This window comes from Callospermophilus lateralis, chromosome 2, assembly GCF_048772815.1.
Source record: "Callospermophilus lateralis isolate mCalLat2 chromosome 2, mCalLat2.hap1, whole genome shotgun sequence".
Lineage (NCBI taxonomy): Eukaryota > Metazoa > Chordata > Mammalia > Rodentia > Sciuridae > Callospermophilus > Callospermophilus lateralis.
The window spans coordinates 16,205,209-16,226,091 of NC_135306.1; the positions used below are offsets into that span (position 1 = coordinate 16,205,209).

General features: G+C 39.5%; 1 non-coding gene across 1 annotated transcript; it reads right to left on the reverse strand.

Annotated features, from left to right (window-relative positions):
- Positions 1-19,015: 19,015 nt before the first annotated feature.
- Positions 19,016-19,121, reverse strand: LOC143393343 (U6 spliceosomal RNA). The gene has a single exon (XR_013090630.2). It is a non-coding gene; the product is annotated as a U6 spliceosomal RNA (small nuclear RNA).
- Between the last annotated feature and the right edge of the window lie 1,762 nt (positions 19,122-20,883).

The following is a 20,883-nucleotide window of genomic DNA, read 5'->3' on the forward strand; positions in this document are numbered from 1 at the left end:
GCTGGGATTGAATCCAGGTCTTATGGGTTCAAGCTCACTGTACTTTTCATCACCCCAGGCTCTGTCTCTGCTCCACTGCCACATGTGGAAACATCTGTCCCACAGTCTATCCAGATTGCCTTCATTAGTCATTTAACACACACAAAATTCTTTCCAGTGAAGCAGTCTTTACCAGTTAGGCTTAAGTCATCATTACTGTTTTAGACAACACATGGGATTGATTGAAAATCTTGGCAAGGAAAAGCAAAATTGGCTTGAAGTGGTCAAAAACGATTTTCTGTGAAAAGGAGGGTACCCTGCTATTCCTCTAGCAGACTCCCTGCACAGGAAATTGCAGTTTTTTTCAGAACTTGGTGCATTAATGTTTGATCCTGAATGACATAAAGTGATGGCACTAGAGTGAGAAAATGTTGAATCTGCCCTGGATTTTGCGATACCTTCCCTTAGATGACTTCCAGTGACTCCAGGTCTCTGAATTTCGGTTACTTCCAGTTTTCATGCAACAAAACTTAGCTCAGTGGCTTTCCAGGTATGTTCTGGGAAGACAGGTTCCATAGCAGGGTCTCAGGAGCCACCTGCAATAGCAGGTGATAGACTGAAGAGAGGGTGCTGCATAAAAGAGCATCAAGCATCCTCCTCTCCCACTTCAATCAAAGGAACTCTAGTTGGGCTTTCAGAACACTGGATTTTCTCATGGGATTTATTTAGGAGCAAAAATAACAGCTTTTAAGCACCTCATTTCCTAAAGTTCTAAGAGTGGGTATCTCTTTTTCACTCCCTGTCTTCAAATAGTATCCTAAATGGGAACATCAGATAAATTGCACATACACTCAACACGCCGTCTCCAGCAAGAGTTTTGAACAAAACATGTTTTTTTTTTTCTTTCGGAAAAACAAATGGATTCATGCATCTCCAATAACTGATTGAATCTTGCCACTCTGATTCCTCTCTGTTTATCAGCTCAAAATTAACATCTGCAAACCTAAACCCAACTTCTTTCTCTGAAAAACAAACTTCTCAAAAGATTAGCTCCAGGCTCTATAAGAGAGACAGTTGAAATACCCTTCTCTGTTACCCAGCATCAAAACCCTCTCTCTCCTCTTCAAGTATGATATATACTTATTTGGCTAGCCAGGCAGATGCTTTTAAAATTTCATACACAGTCGTCTTGAGAGATGCATCTTATTGGGTATTGAGGTTACAAATTAAACTCCCAAATATCTGCCACAATGTACCACCATGGTGAAGTGGTTCTCTACATTTTTTACTCCTCCACACAACCAAATTCTCATTAATTTTTTACAAAATACAGCTCCTAATACCCACACAACTATGGAAGCTCAGAACCCTATATCTCTCCATCACCTTTCCTACCCTATATATCTACATTTTTTAATGGAAAGTCATCATTTTTAATCCTGACAATTCACCTTGGAATACTGATTCCTCTATTGTACCAGTTGTGAGAAAGTCCAGTGGTTTGTTTTCAGAACATATTATCTAGCCTTAAATGTAAAATTGGGATGTAAGAAAGGCAGCAGGAGGAGAAACAGAGCAGAATGAAGAGAGGGTGCTGCATAAAAAGAGCGTCAAGTTACACAAGACCACCGTAGGCCATGGGTGTGGCAGATCCAAAGTCCACACACCTGAACAGCTCCTTGACAAATGAGGTATTGGAAAGGATCAGCCTAATCAACAGAGATAGAAATCTCCCTGTTGAAAAATGATAACTTCAGAAATAAGAGCTGCATATATACTAGAATATATGCACCCCAAGAAAGCTTTCCCACTACAGGAGAGCAAAAGGAGGTGGGATCAACTAAAGCTATACTTCTTCAAATAACACAACAGGAGGCAGAAAAATCTAGGCAATGTTTGGGAAGAATGTACACCCCATAGCACTCTTCCCATGAAGAACTGGGTATGGAACCTTGTGTTCTAGGGGATAAAATGCTGTTTGTATCCAGTCTCAGTGAGCTTGCTTGCCAGATGATGATGATGATGATGATGATGATGATGATGATGATTTTAGTAGCACACTCTTATGTAGAGGCAAAGGTTTCTTTGCTGATCTAATTTGGAATACCTGTGTTATTTCTATTGGAGTGCCATATTTCTAACAGATGCAGAGAGGACATAATAACATGAATAAGGAATTATATGAGAAACAAATTAAATTCCATGTAAAGTCAGAAGGCTTCAGGATATATCCTCTAGTGTAAGAAGTCACCCCCCATATTGGTCCATGTCATGGTGTTGCTGATTCTATCCAAATGACAGGTGGAAAAGTCAATACTCTTTGAAGCAGTTTCAGTATTTTCCCACATTTCTGTTATAGTGTCAAAATAGAATGAATCTCTCAGAGTGTCCTCCTTTATTGTGAAGATTTAGCTAGTGCTTTGTTTATATACTTATCACTTCTATATTGTCCCTTCTGAATGCACCATCTCTTTTCTACTTTAGACCCATATTTTTTATTTGAAAGAATGGTACAAATTAAAGAATATAATTGGATGTTTTGGTACAACTTAGAGTAAAGATGAAGGTAACTCCAATATGGATGCACTGCCTTGGTGACCAGGGAAGTCACTTCCATGGCTATGGGGAAGTCACCTAAGACTTAGTTTTCATTCTCACTGTCTCCCAGGTTGTGCTTGTTAAAGAGAAACTCTGCCATGCCAGATTCTGTGGCTCTCATCTTGCACACCTTGGTTACAACATCACCCAATTTTTTGATGGATTTCACTGCTCATTCAGGTAATGAGTCTCAATGAAGTCACACAAGTGGGGGTCATTTTTCAGTGGCCAGTTTGTGCAGTCCCAGAAGTGACTGGCTCACACTTTTCCCCCAGTGTAAAGCATATTCTATTGTGGTTAGCCCACTTTCCCAGTCATCACGGTCTGGTTTCTTGATATCCTGAAGGAAGATTCAGCCACCTCGTGGTTCTGCAGCTTCCTGAGTTTCTTGGTATATTCCGTCTCCTGGTGAGATTGGTGAAGACAGTATTTGGAAAGGTTCTTCAAAGCCATATCATCCCGGTCAAAGTTGTAAGACATGGAGAGGCAGACATAGGAGGCTCAGAGCGCAAGGTTGCTCTGGCAGTTGATGGCAGCCTCAGAGTCCTGGTTCTGGAGCACCTGCGAGGGGGATATGGTCCTCATGGAGGGTGGCGCTGGAGCAGCAGCAGCAGCCTTGGGATGGTCCAAGCAAAGGGCTGCTGACTTTTGAGCAGTCGGCAGGAGTGGGAGTCCAGCACAGGTTCCGTCCAAGCACTGTTGAAGCAGGAAAACCATGGTGACTCTTGGTGAAGAACGTCTTCGGACCCATATTTTTATCTGCCCATCACAAGTACTGTGTTAAATGAAGTTCTGTGTGTTTTCTTGCTTCCCTTTATTATCTTCAACAATTTTTGTGTTTCATAAAACCCACACACTAGATTCCTGGGAATCATCAGTGAGTCCTGCTTTTGGTCAGGGTTTAAGGCAGGAAAACAGAATCTATATCAGGTAATTTTAAGGGAAATATTTAATATAAGGGACCTATTATGCAGATGTTGGAGGGAAAGGGAAAACTTGCTTAAAGGCTTCACTAATCATTGGAAGAACAAAGAAAAGGTTGAAGAAGTTGTTATGACATACAGCATCAGAGAGGATGTTTCACAGACTTGGGGACTCTGACCACTGAGAAGACAACCCCGGCCAGCTCCCCCTGTTGCCTCTGAGAAGGATCAATATAAATGTTAAAGGAAGCTGGGCTCTAGAACTAATGATGCTGCCAGAGTAAAATTCTATCTCGGGTCAATTCTGGCAAGAAGAGCATCAAACTAATAAGGAACAAGTCTTTTCTGCTCACCTTCTGCCTTTTCCTAGTGGTCCTTAGTGGCAGAACCAGGAAACCAGGAGCGAGAAAATGTGTATTTCATATCAAAACCCAAGACTGGAACTCAGGGAAGGTAACCTTCACATCAAAAAGATCACAATGTCCTATAAATTATCTCTTTGACTTGTTGGTAAACGTTCTCACCTTCTCATTTCTTGTTGCCACACCCTGGGGCAGGCAATCACCACCCACCACAAGTTCAACTCTCCACATAGGCTTCAGAATTGTGTCTCTTTTTCTTCCTTCCCTCCTATCCATCACACTTACACTGGTTGTTTTTCTAACAACCAACTGTGATCTCCTATGGTTCCTTTACTGTATTAAAACATATGCTCTGAGGAACCTGAAATAGTCTTCTCTCCATCTCTGTTCAGAGAATGCTTCTGAAAAAGTTTATCACATATGCAAAGAAAAATGATTTTTCCCCCATAAAGCATGGTCACATTCTGTATTCTGGGGTTCAGTGTTCACTGAGCATTTACTGTGTGATGGATATAAAAAATCGTATTTTGTTTTGTGAGTCCACTGCTTTTACTAACATTTATTTTTCATGGAGTGGTTCTATGTTTTGCTTTCATTCTTGTTTTAGTATCTTGCTTTTTTAATTTTTTTTTTACTTTCTGTAAAGTTCTGCAGAGAACTTGGCATATGATAGATACTACAAGCTACTTGCTGGATGAATGGATGACAGATATGTGTATTTAATAAAATAGACTTTTTACTTGTTCTGCTGGATTTGTGCATTGTCCACACAGAACTCTCCAGTAGCTCTGGATCAATACTATTTAAGATGAGGTCCTGAAACCCATGTGTACCTGGTATCAGGACAATTGACAAAGAGTAAGGCACAGACAATACTGATTCCAAATCTTAGCTTGAGTTACGCTGAAGCCAATGAATTTGGGAAGAAAATTGAAGTTAAAGGAAGCGGGTGATCCACCAGAGTAGCTCACCCTTGGTACCCTTCTCCTTTCTTCTGAGAAACTGAAATTAGTTGCTCCCTCACTGTAACCCCTGCCTCCTCTCCATTTCCACCTCCTCATTTTCAAACGCTGCTGTTTTGGAGAAACATAGTGCAGTTCCAGCTGCAGGCACTAAATCATTGCTGTTCTTTGGACGTGTGCTGCAGAAGGGAGCCCTGTGATGAATGGGGCTGTCCATATTTACATTGGGTGCGCAACAGCTGTGGGGATCGTCCTGTGCAATGAGTATTCTGGGCAAACTTGGCATGTCCCCACCCCACCACTCCCTCCCCAACCTTCTCCTTGCCCAGTGACAGTGACTGATTGGCCACTTCTAAGGAGAACTGCCCTTTGGAACAAAGGAATCACAAAGTCCCCTCTTGTTGAAGTGTGCATGCACACACACAATTCTCATAACAGACACACTTCACACACACACACACACACACACACACACACACACACACCCTCTCTATCAATCTGTTAGTGCCACATTCTTTTTGGCAATTTCATATTTCTTTCGAGAACCTTACCAAACGACAAAAACTGCTGCTCAAGTGTAGTCAGGGAGTAGAGGAAGAGCAACCTGTCTTCGAAAAAAGAATCTCTTATGGGCTTGTAGGGACATAACACTTTGACATGATGCATACTGCCTCATCCCCAAACTTATTGCCCGAGGCAAGTTGTGTCAAATACAGGTCATGCTAAAGCCCCATGTAACCAGGGTTTTCTGCCTGTAGGCAATCCACCTTCCTGACTGTGTTAACTTGAATTCTGGTGCTAAAGAATAAACAGAGAAAGTGGAAAGAAGAATATGGATAGTAAAGATGCATCCAATTTATATAGTTTTACAGAATCATTACCATACCCATTTACATTTCAACAATTAGCTGTAGGATAGGTGTGTGTTTGTGTGTATGTGCTTGTGTGTGTGTATGTGTGTGTAATACATGTATGTGGATATGTGCATAGGAGACAGGCAAATACAGAAACCCAGATACAAAAAGGAGGTTATTTATTTAATATGAGGAAGGTTGGGCAAATTGGACTAATTTCATTAGCTAGAATATTTTAGACACAGAATGTAATCTGGACTTCAGGATTTTAATTTTATACTATACACTGGCAATCTTACCGTTTCTCATATAAACTGAATCTGATAAATATCGCCATTTTATCATATATCTTTCTTAGATCTCTTTTGGATCCAGGAGTTCTTACGAGTTCTGAGGGGAGGACATCAGACATAGAGACAGATCATCATATTTATAATGATCCTGTAGGTGAGCCACATGCTTTACCCCACCCTATTTTCTGTCTCAGTGGAAACCAAAGAATCTTTCCTACGACAAGACAATTCCGAGTTTTCAGATGACTCATTAGGAATTTTAAAATTTCTTTTTAGAGCGCATAATTACATTGCTATTCTTAGTTTTCTCCTACATCTGTTTCAACCTGTTCAGGGACACTTTCTGTGATATGAGGCTACAGAGTCTATTACAACTGTTTCTAAACTCAAAAAAATCAGATCCAATTTTATAACATCTGGAAGAAAACATACTTTGTACATTATCAAACATTATAAAATGATAAAAAGATGGCAGAGTTATTAAACTTATTCTAAAAGCAACACTTTCCTTTCTGTCTACCTAGCCACCACCACCACCAAGAAATCCTTTGTGACTTGTGCCAGGACTCTGAGCCATGTCCACACACTAGATGCACTCTGGCTGCAAAACTCCTGGCATTGAGCCCTAGTCAGTCACTGAAGAACAAGGCAAAGTAAGGATGGTCAAGGGCTCAGGGGCCAGGTTTATTTCCCTGTGAACTTCAGCAAGTTTCCTAACTCAGAAAACCTTACTTTCATTCGTGCAAAAGATTACTAATTTATCTGTATAGAATTATTATAAGGGCTGCATGATATAATAAATGTAAAGAAATTTATACTGGGTATTCATTTGATAGATTACTTTTTCTTTTGCTTGTATGTTAGGATTTGTGAGGCAAGACCCTAGGCACTATGATTAAGAATCCAAAACACGAAACAAAACCAGCAAACAAGAGTGACAAGAGATTCATCTATCCAATAGTTTTAGGAAAAGTTGGGTAAGATGGGGTTTTTCATGGCAAGACATATTTTATACTTTCATATCATTAATGTCAAAGAAATATGTTATACACATCATCTTCCAACCCTACATGATTGTGAAACTCACATTTATTGGTTGTCATTAGAATGACAGTGCATTCTAAAATTTCTATACTGGTAGGCATTTTCAGTATCTGTTCTAATTTATTTATTATGGTGACCACCAGCCATATTTGGCCATGGAATCTTTGAAAAATGGCTAGTGCAACAAATAAGCTATCTTACAATTTACTCAAATTAATTTCTAATTTAAGCTTTAACAGCCACATGTGGCTTGTGTCTATCATAGTAGAAAATTCAGACCTAGATGCAAGTGTCTCAGGAAACACTTTGGAAAATGCATCTGTAGTACCAACAGCTGGTCAAACAGTCGGAAATTGGCAAGGCCAGAAGGGGCAGGGTGGAGCAGGCAGGAGAGCTGTTGGCTTTACTCCGGGAAGAAAAAGCCATGAATAACAGCTACTAACCAGGTGGATTCTATGAGAAGTTAATGAGGCTCAAGTCTCAGAGCTACTCTCTTGCATCAGTCCATCCAAGGTCCCAGGAGTTTTACACCTGGTCATGTATTTAATTGTTAAAATATCAAAAGTAAAATGTTTTAGCAATAATTGATTAAAACAGCTGTTTACACTCTGATTTCCCTTATGCAATATATCCACTTATGTTGAGGGGTACAAGGATCTGAATGTCTGGCTTCTTCCCCGAAATCATGCGCTGAAATCCTAATCCTGAGGTGGTGGTATTTGGAGGTGGGATTTCAGGGAGATGACTAGGTCCTGAGAGAGGAGTCCTCATGAATGGGATTATGCCCTCATAAAAGAGGCTCTGCATCTTCCACAGTGTGAGACCTCAGCTAGAAGGGGCTCAAAGTCAGGAATGGGCCCTCATTTGATATCTATTCACTGACAGCTTGATCTTAGTCTTATTAGCCTCCAGAACTAGGAAATAATGTCCCTTATTGGCAAACCTCTCCGTTTATGATATTTTTTTTTTTTGCTGTAGCAGGCCAAAAAAGGCTGAGTCAGATAGTAATGCGTGGAATGAACACTTTTAGTTCTGAATAAAGAGAAGGTGAGGCAATGACACAGTGTTTGGGTTGAAGTAAACTATATTTACATGATTCAGATTCTCTTTGGTAAATATTTAAGTTGTTTCTGGTCCAGTCTAGGAACGACTTTCAGCAATGCTTTTTAATATTGTAAACTCAAAAAGGATGTAAGATTATTTTCTAAGGAAAATCTAAAATGTGTTTCAATTTTATCCCTCATATTTGAAACAATGTTTCTAAAGACTTGCACAAGTTTGGTCAAAATCTTAAAATTTACATGACATTACAATAATTAATGAAGCCCAAAAGAACTTCTTTCCACTATCTTTCAATGCAAACAAATTTCAAGTAACATTATTAGAGAAAAGATCAAATTACATTTTATTCTCTCTTTAGAGGATATTAAACAACTTTGTCATAGAAAGACATGATCAAATGAAGGCAAAAAAAAACAACTAAAGAAAATTATTACACAGATATTTCAGAAAGTTAATTTGTAAATGAGATTTACATTGTTTAATGGATTTGGGAACTATAAAAATTTGAATTGACTATGAATGTTTTCCTTCTCTAATATTATTTTTAATTCTGTATTTTTAATTTTGTGTTCTTGTTTTGAAATAGGCCCGTAAAATTCTATAATTTGGAGCTCATAGCAAACAGGTGCCATCTTTAAAAATTCTTGAGTTGGGCAGAACAAGAATCTGGCTGGGTAAGATCACCAGCAATCACATCCTGCCAGACAGCAGTATGAACAGATAGTCACTCACAAAAGTTTAACTTTATAAGTGCTAAGGAAGCCAATTGAGAACCTTAGTGCTTGATTTTAGCAAGATAAAAAGAAAGGCTGCATTTAAAAGACAGGAAAAAAAGAGTTGCAGACATCAGCCCTTCTCCACCTATAAGGGCCTGGAGAGAGACACCTCTCACTTTTGGAGGAGGAGGACACTAAGTTCACACTTCAAACCTGGTACCAAAACCCTCATGGTGAATCTGTGCATGTGCTTGACAGAGCTCCACACCCTTACTTTCAGGCCAAGATCTGAACACCGAGGTGCTAGAACTATGTTTCCCAGGCAGCAAAGACACTGCTCCAAACCAGGTCCCCCAATACCAGGTGACAGAGCAGGAAGCAAGACTCCACTCACTGGAAAACAGGAAAAGAAATGTAGCATACAACTTTGGCTTGGAACTCAGTTTTGAGCTAGCCACAATGAGACCCATCTCCAGGTGGAAAAAAGTCCCCATATCAAGGCCAGAGCTCATAGACATAGCTTCTAGACCTTCTCAGGCACCACACTGAAACCTGCATTCAGGTAGGGAGCTCAAGTTTTGGCCCACATCATTGCCATCCTTGGAGTGGGCCTGGGGTACCCCTGAAGACTTTGCAGGTCCCAGTAGCTGTGAGAATCAGGTACGACCCAACTTATCAAAGGACTATTTTCATAAGTCACTCCCCTAACCTTGGGCAGCACAACCATCCCCAGGTTGGTCCTCACAGATAACATCTCTAGAACTAATCCAGCACCAGGCAAATACCTGCATGTCCTGAAAGGGCAGACTCAGGTTTTGGCCTGTATCACTGCCAGTTGCATTGTGTTCCTTGATTCACCTCTGAGACTGGCAGGTCCCTGAGCTGTGATACTCAGGAGTGATCCAGCTTAGTTTGCATGAGCCTTAGTGGCCAAGGGACTGACTTCATCCACACAAGCTCAATCTTAGACAACATAGTATGAAGTGAGATTTCATTCACTGGACAGATCCTAATGATTTCACTCCAGATTTCATTCCAGGCCAGTACCCATGGGCAGAGCCTCTGGAATGGCCCCTGGTGCCAGGAGAAGACAGGTAGCTGGAGTCTGACAGTCTTCTAATCTGGCTAGCATCACTTGCAGTTGGCTGTAGCTGTCTTGGGCCACAAGTCCTTCCCATAGCAGTGTGTGCCTTAGTACCACGTGAGTGTTACACTGGTTTGGGGGAGGCTATGAACTCAGATTATGACAGACTTGTGGCACCTGTGATCAAAAGATGGCATAAGCTAATCCCTGTATGGTGACTCAAAGCAGAGTTAGCAAACTCCCACTGTCTGGCCACTGGCAAGTGAATGGTGTCTAGGAGTGTGGACCTTCCCCAGCACCAGGGACAGACTTAGGAGGACTGACTACCCATTTCAGAGACTCCCTCAGTTCTTGCTGAATATCATCTTATTTTTAATGTTCTCATCACAAATAAATGATAAATGCTTAGAACCTAAATATGTTTAACCTGGGTTAAACGTTACACAATGTAAACTTTTATTGAAACACATAGTACCTTATTATTAAACACAATTTTTATTATAATTGTACAGATTAATGGGATTCGCTGTGATATTTTCTTACATGCACACATTGTGTATTGATCCTATACATCCACCCTTCTACTCTCTTATTTGTATCAGTTTAAATAAATTTTATTTAAATTTTAAATAATTATGTCATCCTTCAGCCAATACTAAGAAGGTAAGGTAGATTATTGCAGTGAATCTAGTCTTCCTACTGGTCCATGGAGAAAATTTTATCATTTTAATCTATAAATTCTGGAAGTGAGTTTGGATTTTGCCTAAGTTTACAGAATTCATATGTAGAAAGACTGAAACTCAAACCTGAGAAGACACCACTCTGGCTAGGAGTTGGAAGGTAGCAGTAAGCTGTTGGTCCTGTTGGAACCACTGGCCATGGGACACAAATCTAAGCAGTAACATATTTGTAAAGTGATAAGGTCTGGCACAGTGTTGCATGCCTCTATTCCCAGCAGCTTGGGAGGCTGAGGCAAGAGGATCGCGAGTTCAAAGCCAGCCTCAGCAACAACAAGGCACTAAGCAACTCAGTGAGACCCTGTATCTAAATAAAAATACAAAAGATGACTGGGAATGTGGCTCAGTGTTTGAGTGCCCCTGAGTTCAATCCCTAGTTCAAAAGAATAAAAAGAAAAGAAAGAAAGAAAAAATAAGTGATCAGAAGTGTGTGGAAGGTAAAGGGTGTAGAAGAATGAATTTCCAGAGACAAGAAAGCACTCCCCGTGTGAGGAGAATTGCTACTCTCTTCCCTGAGGGTGTTTTCTGAGCTGCCTCACTGGACAAAAAAAAAAAAAAAAAAAAAAAAGGCTTGCAGAAGGCAGACAGATTCTTCCCAGGAAAAGAAAACCAGTGGAAGTTTTCATAACCACATGGGCTAGTGTGATGAAATCAAACCTGGGGGTGCCACAAATTTTAGATGGATTGTCCCCAGGAGATCTGAAGCGTTATGCAGGACCATAGTAAAGTGGGGTGCAGCTGAAAAAATACAGTAAAATTACATGGGATCTTTCAGTACCTACAGGACAAAAGAGCATTTGCTATTTTTCTCTTATTGCCTGTTCCAATGCCTATGTTGTCTTCCATTGTGTAACAACAAACAATTTGCTTTTCACCTCTGAGCATTAATTCTGTTTCTGGCAATCTCAAATGGTGTCACTGTGAACTTTCAAGTGTGTGTCTTTCGGATGATCCATGGCTTCATCTGTGCTGGGGATGTATCCAGGCCTGGGATTGCCAGGTTGAGGGAATATGAAGTCATTCTACTAAACAGGAGGGACTGATTTTTTTTAAAAAAATGATTATCAAATTTACTAGAGGCACAGCTGAGTTACAACTACTATACACATTTCCATGTATCTAAATCTATATTCATTTCTCTTTGTATATCTACGAAAAGATGAAGAGAAAGAGGGAGTTCATATGGAGATAAGAAAACAGAAGAGAAAAAGACAAAGAGACCGGAGAAAAGAGAAATGCAAAGAAATGAACAGGGCAGTGGGTGAGAGAGAGGGAGGAGACCTAAGAAGACAGGGATAATGTTAACTAGAAAAACAGAATAGGTGGAGACAAGGAGATTTTAGAATACATCAGTGCACACATAGACACATTTTTTTCTCCCCTAATCACAGAAAGCAAACATATTTCTGGAGAGATGCTTTTGTCTGCAAGGTGTGTGTGTGTGTATTTCTTATTTATAAACTAGTTGGTGATTTTGATGGGTTTAGCATGTTCTTTTAAGTGTGTTGACAGTCAAAAAGAATGTGCATCTGAAATAAACATTCTTTATTTCAAGTATTAGAAGTAAACAAGGAGTCAGTGTCTCTGCAAGACAGGAGGAAAGGAAAACCAGCGACAACAAAATGTAGAGGAGGAAGTTTAGAGCATATAGGAAAGAAAAATAGGGTTTTATAGAATTACAGTTAAGGGTGAGGGCTGGGCATACACTCCTGTGCGGAGTGATGGAGGCCCAAACCCCAACTTCTAGCCTCCTTCTCTACATGGGTTACTGTATATGATGCATACACCAAATTGGCTTTCAATTCCACACTAATTTGGACTGATACTATGTAGTCTTAAGAGCCTCTTATCCAATCCTGGAATGTCCCAGCAAAATAAAAAAAGTCACTTTTTCTAAGCTTTTACTTTACATATGAGAAAGATGGAGGCCCCAAAATAAACATAACTTGAGGAGACACCACAGTGATGGTGTATGATTTCTTCTCTGCTGCTACAAAGCACCATAGTTCCAGCTGACCTGCTGGTTTGGGCCATATTTCTTCCCAGCAGGATATGTACATCTGGGGTTGCTGTTGCTTTGTTAATTTTTTATTGTACTACATTTAACCTTGTTCTGTCTTCTCCTCCTGGTCCTAAGTAGCATGTACTCCCAAACAAGGAAGCAGAGCCATATATTCTTGATACTTTTACTAGGAGGGTTCAGACAAAAAAAAAAAAAAAATCAGAATTATAAAATCTAAAGATGCAAATGGTTTTGAAAAAGCATCCAGCCCCTTATGTTAAAAATGAGAATACTGAGCTCAAGAGATTTTAAGTACCTTGACCAAGTTTACATAGATGGTGTGAAGTTGACAGCTAGATTAGAATTCAAGCTGCTTCACTCCCAAGAAATTTGATATAAACCTCAGTTTAAGCTCTGAATTAAGGAGTATTCTGATGCAGTAGAAGGAACACAGGTCTTGGATTCCAGCCTCAAAGAAACTTAATAATATACCATAATGTAGCATATGTCCTAAATATAGCCATTTTACTGGAAATGCCAGGTAACCCTGGTAAACTGTAAACTCTACCAGAGAAAGTTAAGTGAAAGGAGCACAAATGTAGTGTGTGTATGTGAAAGAGAGAAAGAGAGAGAGAGAGAGAGAGAGATTGATTCAAGCCAATGGCAGAGTCCCCACCAGATGCCAGATATACAAAGAACACAGAGGACCAGGGGTGGGGGGCGGCTGAGAAACACACTGTTCTGACTTCACGTAGTTCCTTGTCTGTTGGGGAGAACAACAGCAAAATATTTGAGGGCAGAAGCAGAAACTAGAGAAAATAAAAAATCAGGAAGCAAATGACAGAGGAGGCTCATCCAAGCAAGAGAAGGATCAGCATCAAAGGGCTTTTTGGAGGTGGAGTCAGGATGACAGAAGGACAAAAATCAGATAACTTTAAAAAGGGGGGGGACCTCATGCATGTTAAGGGGTGCTGCAGACTGATGAGGAAGGACTGCCCACAGACAGCTCCTTTCCCTGTTCCTCGCTGGTTCCCTGCTACTGTGCCGTGTGCACGCAGAGATAAAGCGGTCTCTTTTCCACTTCCCTCTCGGTGGGCTTCATTTCTAGTCACACTCTCAGCTGGTTAATTCTCTTTTCTCTGAGATCAGAGATTAGATATAGCCTGGATTTATGGCTGGAAGACATAAAAAGAACTATTCCTATCAAGGATTCAAATGATTAAATATCCCACTGCAGAGATGCTTTTAACTTCCCATATAGTAGAATTTCCCTGGCTTCAGACACTAGGGCTGGTGCTACCCTGGAGCTCTGAGTCAGGGAGAGCAAAGACAGAGAGCTGGGGATGGAGGCAGCAAGGAGATAAAGAATGACCGGGACTGAGAAACAGAGATGGACTTGGAAATGGAGTGGGGAGAGACTGCCACAAACAGCAAAGACAGGAATTGAAAATAAGGAGACATGAGTGGCATTAAAGAATCACTAATTCTAGGAGCTTTAGACTGAAATTGGAAGGATTGAACCAATCAAAGAGCAAAAGTAAAGACAGAAGAAAAAACTGTCGTGAACATGTTTCCTATTCCACTCCCAGGATAATTTATCTTTGGTTTGTATTTTCATATCTGAGAATTCACCATTCCTATGTTATTGAGTCCTAGAACTCAAACTATGGAACACCCATTTCAAAAGAATGTTTTATCTAGATGTTGCCTGTTGCAACCTGGTGGCCCTATTCATATTTTGATGGGCTAAAATCCTTGCTAAAGGTTTGTTTGCCCATTGCATTTCGCATACAAGTCAGAAATCCAAGTTTCCCCAATAAACATTACAAGACCTAGTAATGCCTGACTCTTCTGCCCACACATACTGGGAATAATTATTTGCAATTTTCAATCCCCCACCCTTTGAGGAAGAGCAAGACACTCTCCTGGTTTTCCTTGTCCTCACCTGACCTCTCTTTTGATGCCTTGCCTGCAGGCATTTGAGCAGGCTATTTAGGATGTGGTCCAACCACTCTGCACCATTTCCCCACCCCCCAACAGAAGCCCACATGTACACTGCATGCTTGAGAAAACAGAGGGAAGGCCAGCCAAGGGGCCTGCCAAGGTCACACAAGGAATTCCTGCCAGAGATCAAAGTACAGTCCAGCTCAGTTTCTTTTGTCCCTGTGTCAACTACAAGGCTCTTTGCCTTCAGAGCTTTACAGACTGGTGCTCTGGTCACAGCTCAGTCTATCAAGCCATCCACAAACCTGAGATTTTGCGCATCTTGGCTCCTTGGCCTTAACGTTGAGGTTTCAAAGTCCTCTGATTTAGAAGGGGCCTCATAGGTTTCCTGGGCAGGTCCTCACATTTTTTCAGATAGATGGAGGTCCCAAGTGTCTATTCAGTTTGCTCAAATCAAACTGTGCAAGAAAGAGGGGGCCAACATCAGAATCCAGGCCCCCCTCCTCCTCACCCCAAGTCACAGCTCAACACCTGTTCCAAGCTCCAGCAACCCCCCGCGGGGGGGTGGAGTTTGACTTCACTTCCTCTTTAGCCTGCTTCCCAGATCTGAGACCCAAACATTTCCAGAGCCCTGAGGCACTGCTCTCCTCTGGTTTTTAAGTTCATGCTGTGCCTCTGCTAGTATTTTCCCCTTTGATCCCTGACTGACATTGGTCCCAGTCCCTGTCTGTCTGATGCCTTCCCCTCTCCTCCTCCTCTTTTTATTCCACTAGATTTAATTTTACCATGATTTCCTCCCAAGGTTTCTAATTTAATGTGAAGTCGACTCTGACCCAGTATTATTTTCCTTGCCCCTTCACTGTTGCACTCGCCATCTGTCCCAAGAATTTAAATGATTCTATTTTTCTTTGTTTTCATCCATCTGTGTCTCTGCTTCCTCCTTGGCTCCCTAACCCTCCCCATCTCTTTGCCTTCCACTATCTCTTCCTCCCTTCAGGCCTATGTCTTTCTGCAACTTACTCACTTGTTTTTTCTGATATTTTCTCCCCCCACCCGGCCTCTTTTTTCCCCCTTGCTGTCTGTTTTCTCTATTTTTGCTATAGTCTCTTTACTTTTTATGTCTCTTCTCTTCTCTTCTCTTTTCTTCTCTCTCTCTCTCTCTCTCTCTCTCTCTCTCTCTCTCTCTCTCTACACCAGGGATTGAACCTGGGGCACCTAACCACTGAGCAACATTCCCAGCCCCTTTTTATATTTTATTTTGAGACAGGGTCTCACTTAGTTTCTGCTGTGGCTGACTTTGAACTTGCCATCCTCTTACCTCAGTCTCCCAAATCTCTGGGAGGCATGAGCCACTGCACCTGGCTCCTGTCTCTTCTCTTGATGAATTCTCTCACTCTGGTTCTGGCTCTGACTCTGTCTTCAACAGAATAAAGATCCCTTTATTTTCTCCAAGAGACATGGAATAAGTGTCAGATTTGTGAAGAGAAATAGGAAAGCAAATCTTTCAGCCCCAATCCCCCCTACTGATGCGGACAGGTGGGCACATGTGCCCTACTAAATTGTAGTAGCTTCTCTACCTTGGGGAAAAAACATTGCCTTTCTCTGGCTCAGATTTTACAGTGGGCCTTAGATGTCTTCTCCATTTGCATTTTGTGCTTCTCACTGAATTAAACAGGAATGAGATTCAGCAAACCTGGGATGGAATCTACGCCTGTCTGGTCATAATGAACCTTTGAATAGACCAGATAGACCATCAATCCTTTCCACCATTGCAAATCATACAGCCTCAATAGGGTAATGATGGAAGGCTAGGGAGATAAGAAGTGATATCATGGAAAAAAAAGAGTGTGAAATATATTTTAAAAACACCAAATTGCTTTTATCTATTATGTCTTCTTTGTACTTTAACAAAATATTTCATACTCTATAAAAAAGAAAACCGAAACATTGGGAAAGTGGGAGAAAGTAAAAGACACTGCAGGAAAAAAGAGGAAAATAACACCTCACCTGACTTTTTAATAGTGAGACATAAAGGGTCAAATTAGAGAAGAAATTGAAACCAGTATACAAAGTTAAGGCTTAGATTATCATTGTTCATCTTCTCTTTAATTCCCATGTATAAACACATAATAGTAACAGGTTTTTCAAAGTCTAAGATGCTTGGATGTCATAATTATCATAATTATATCTGAAGAACAATTCAGAGTTTAGGAAGAGGGCTTTTCACAGATCCAACTTTGTTTTATTCATGGCCATGGTCCTATAGCATAAGGGGGTAGATTCTATGTTTACGAAGCTTAAATTTTCATGCCTCTCATTTAAGAGGCCTTCCAGTGCTAGGTGGAGGTTGATAAGGTTATTGAGTAGTTTCTGAATTCAGTGCTCCAAACCTCCTGGATGAAACAATATGTAAAATAAAAGTCAGTTTGTAAACTGCCAAGTGTTCTCAGCTCCCAGACAGTTGGAGATGAGCCTTCCGAGAACCTCAAAGGAGAATATGCTGCACAATGATTATATCCTCTGTCATTTATAAAACCACAATTTTGCAGGATTTACATTGTGTTTTCACTCACTATTCATGACTTTAATATCCCAATATTTGCATGTGAAGAAATTGAGGCTCAGGAAGGTTAATTGATTTGCTGGGGTCAAACAGCCTATAACTGGTAGTATTTAGTTCATCCAGGTCAGCCTGCTCAAAACTTATCTTTTTTTTTTTTTTTTTTTTTTTTTTTTTTTTTTTAGAGACAGAGAGAGGATTTTTTTTATATTTATTTTTAAGTTTTCGGAGGACACAACATCTTTATTTGTATATGGTGCTGAGCACCGAACCCAGCGCCACACGCATGCCAGGCAAGCGTGCTACTGCTTGAGCCACATCCCCAGCCCAAAACTTTTTTTTTCTCATAAAACCACACTGACTATTTTCCAGGGAATGGATGTAGGAATAAAGATTAAAATATGACCTAATATCAAAATATTATTTTCTCTTTTTAGTCAGTCACTTTTCTTGTCTCTTCCATAAACAGTTAATCAGCAGAGTAGGCAAATCCTTGAATGAACAAATGACAGCATCTTTACTGAGACCACTTATCCTGGAGGAGATGGAATGGCTCTTCCCAAGGCAACTTCAAGTTAGATGATTGCAGGTGAATTTGGGAAGGGATGTGTTGAATGCATCTTACAGAGAGGAAGAAAAAAAATCCACTTATTAAGTCATCTTCCTCCTATCAGGACACCTGCTGGATTACAGTCAAATTGCCAATGAATAATTAAAAGCTAATTTCCATAAAGTGATTTGCCATCCTTTATTGGTTCCTAAATCACCCTCTGGTGAGCTACTGCATAGAGGGATGCTGGCTAGTGTTAACTGGTTTGAAGCCACCCATGATGGCAAGCAGGAGTCCCCAGAGCCTGGAAAAGGGGATGCAAGTAAAGGGCTCAAAATTTGGTGGTTTGGGAGGAAAACCAGGCCCCTTGCAGTTGACTGATGTTAGAAGAGCACAGGAAATTGTAGAAAAACCCAAAGACATGAAGCTGGTACAATAACTGGTGGAATTAAAAGCACCTTTGAGAGAGCTGGCTTTGTAATTTTTAAGCAATAGATACTCCACAATAATGCAAAGAGAAGGAGGAATTTCTGGCTCATTTCTTTAGCCACCATCAGCTCTGCAGAAGCTGGAAGAGACCATAAAATCATTTAGATTAGTAATCTGGCTAAGTTATTTTGTGACCCAGACTTTAATTTAATTTTAGCTTTTAGTTTTTTTTTTTTTAAGCTCATTCAGAATCCATTTATTTTAAACAGATAAAAGTGAAGCTTCTTTAGCTATATAGGCAATGGGTTTTTTTAATGTTTTGTTTGAGGACAATTGCATATGTCAAAAGTTTACATATGCATTTTCTTTGACAAAACAATTATTCTTCTGGTATTTTAGCCTTCAGCAAAACTCACACCTGCACAAAATATTGTGTAATTTTTGCATTATTGCTTATTCTATCAGGAAGCAAAAACAGCATATCCATAGAAGAAAGTTCAAATAAATTGCTGCATCATTTTTAAAGAAATGAACAAAGTTCATATGAGCTAATATCAAAAGATATGCAAAATCAGTTTTTGCTAAATAAAAAGTTTCAAAATATAGATAATACATTATTATCATATAACGTATATTGAAAACACTCTCACTCCCAAGTATGTTAACCTTTACCACCTATGGAGTAAAATAAAAGCACAAAAAGTAACTTATGAGGGTTGGGATTTTAGCTCAGTGGTAGAGCGCTTGCCTAGCAAGTGTGAGGCCCTGTGTTCAATGTTCAACACCACGTACAGATAAATAAATTATATAAAGGTATTGTATTCATCTACAGCTACAGAAAAATTTTTAAAGTAATTTACATACTAAACCATAACAGATTATGTATTTATGGATTTATTTATTTTTTATTATTTTTTTAAATATGGAACACTTCACAAATTTGCGTGTCATCCTTGCGCAGGGCCATGCTAATCTTCTCTGTATGGTTCCAATTTTAGTATATGTGCTACCGAAGCAAGCACTATTTATGGATTTAAATTGAATTTTTTAAAAAAATGTTTGAGTAAATTTATACTTTTGTGTTTCTTCTTCTTTGTATTGTTTTCATAATTTCATGACTAAATTTTTTACTTCATATCTAAGTTTTATTCTGTTTCAATTGAGTGTCTTTGTTTTGTAGACTCTATTATTTTATTATGACTTCTGTTCATTTCAATGCTTATTTTATAATCATTCTCAGATTATCCTATTATCTCAAGTTCATGGGATGCTAATTTATATATGTATATATGTATTTTTTTTTACTTAAGGACAGCTTTATATTCTTTTTAAATTTTAGTTCATCTTTATCAAAATACATTTGCTCCTTATGAGAGATCATGAACCTTAAATATGGAACTGACTTATACAATGGTTTTCCTTTAACTATTTGAAAATCAAAAGAGCAACCTGATTTTTTTTAATGTTAGTTTTTGATCTTGGGATTCCAATAAATGTGGAGGATGTTAATTCAAACTCCATGTCCACATAGGATGATACAGAGCTGAATGTTTTCAACACTTTCAGGAGATTTCTTCTGCATATTTAAAGGTCTAGAAGTGTCCTCCTGATTTCTTTGACAATGATATAATCTTCCTAATCCTCTTTCAACAACAAAGAGACCTCTGCAGTCCTCATGGCTCAGTTCCAATTTCTCACTCCTTTTTGGACCTTCACAAAGTGGGTTATCCCCTCTTTGCTGACAGCTCTTATTTCTAGCAGGGAGAACCACATCTGTGTAACCAAATCTACCCATGGTAAAATGGTCTTGCTTCCTGCATTTGTTATAAATAATTTCTTTTTAATGAGTCATATGAACATTTCTATTTTTTTCTAATTTTCTGCTACAGTTTTCAAAACATTTATTATGATGCTTTTCCCCCTAATATTTCTATATTTTTGTAATGGAAAAAAAGTCTATAGCAGCTCAGCCCATCCTATTATCAGGATACTTCATTCATTATTCCTGCAACCGAGGAATAATTTAAAATTGGGAGTAAACATTAACTAATCACTAATCTTTGCCTCGCTCCTCAAAGTTAATTCTTGAAATCCTATGTTTCCAAGTAATAATTATAATAATAGCTAATAATATTAATGATTTACCAAGGGTCTGGAACTTTTCTAAGTTATATATATATATATATATTCACTTAATTTCCATAGCCCCATGTAGCAGATACTACAAACATTATCCCTGCTTTACAGACCAGAAAGCTATGTCACAAAATGTTCAAGAAATTTGTTCAAGATCGGAGCGTGTAAGATCCAGAACTGTAATATGAAAACCAGATGTTTCCCTTAACTACCATGCCAGTCAAGCACATTGGAAATATCGATTACAGTTCACTCTGACTTCCACCCATATGCAAGTTGGTAATGAAGCAATAGAAATTCACCAGCAAATATTATGAAACTCTTGAAACGATAGAAGCATTCAGAACTTCACACCATGGGCACAAACGATAGAAGCATTCAGAACTTCACACCATGTCTGGAGACCACATTACAGTCCAAATCAGACACAACTCAAGGCTTAAATTGGGTCACATTTGGCCATTTTGAACCTCTGTAGGCTCTTATGAGTACATCCAGCACACACCAGGCAGACAGGAAGTTAGTACAAGGGTCAGTGGATAGGTGGGAGAGGATAGTCTAAAGGAAACCAAGAGATTGATAAAATGAAAGATTTTATAGGGTTGCATATGCATACACAATCGTCCCTATTGCTACTTCATACATGTC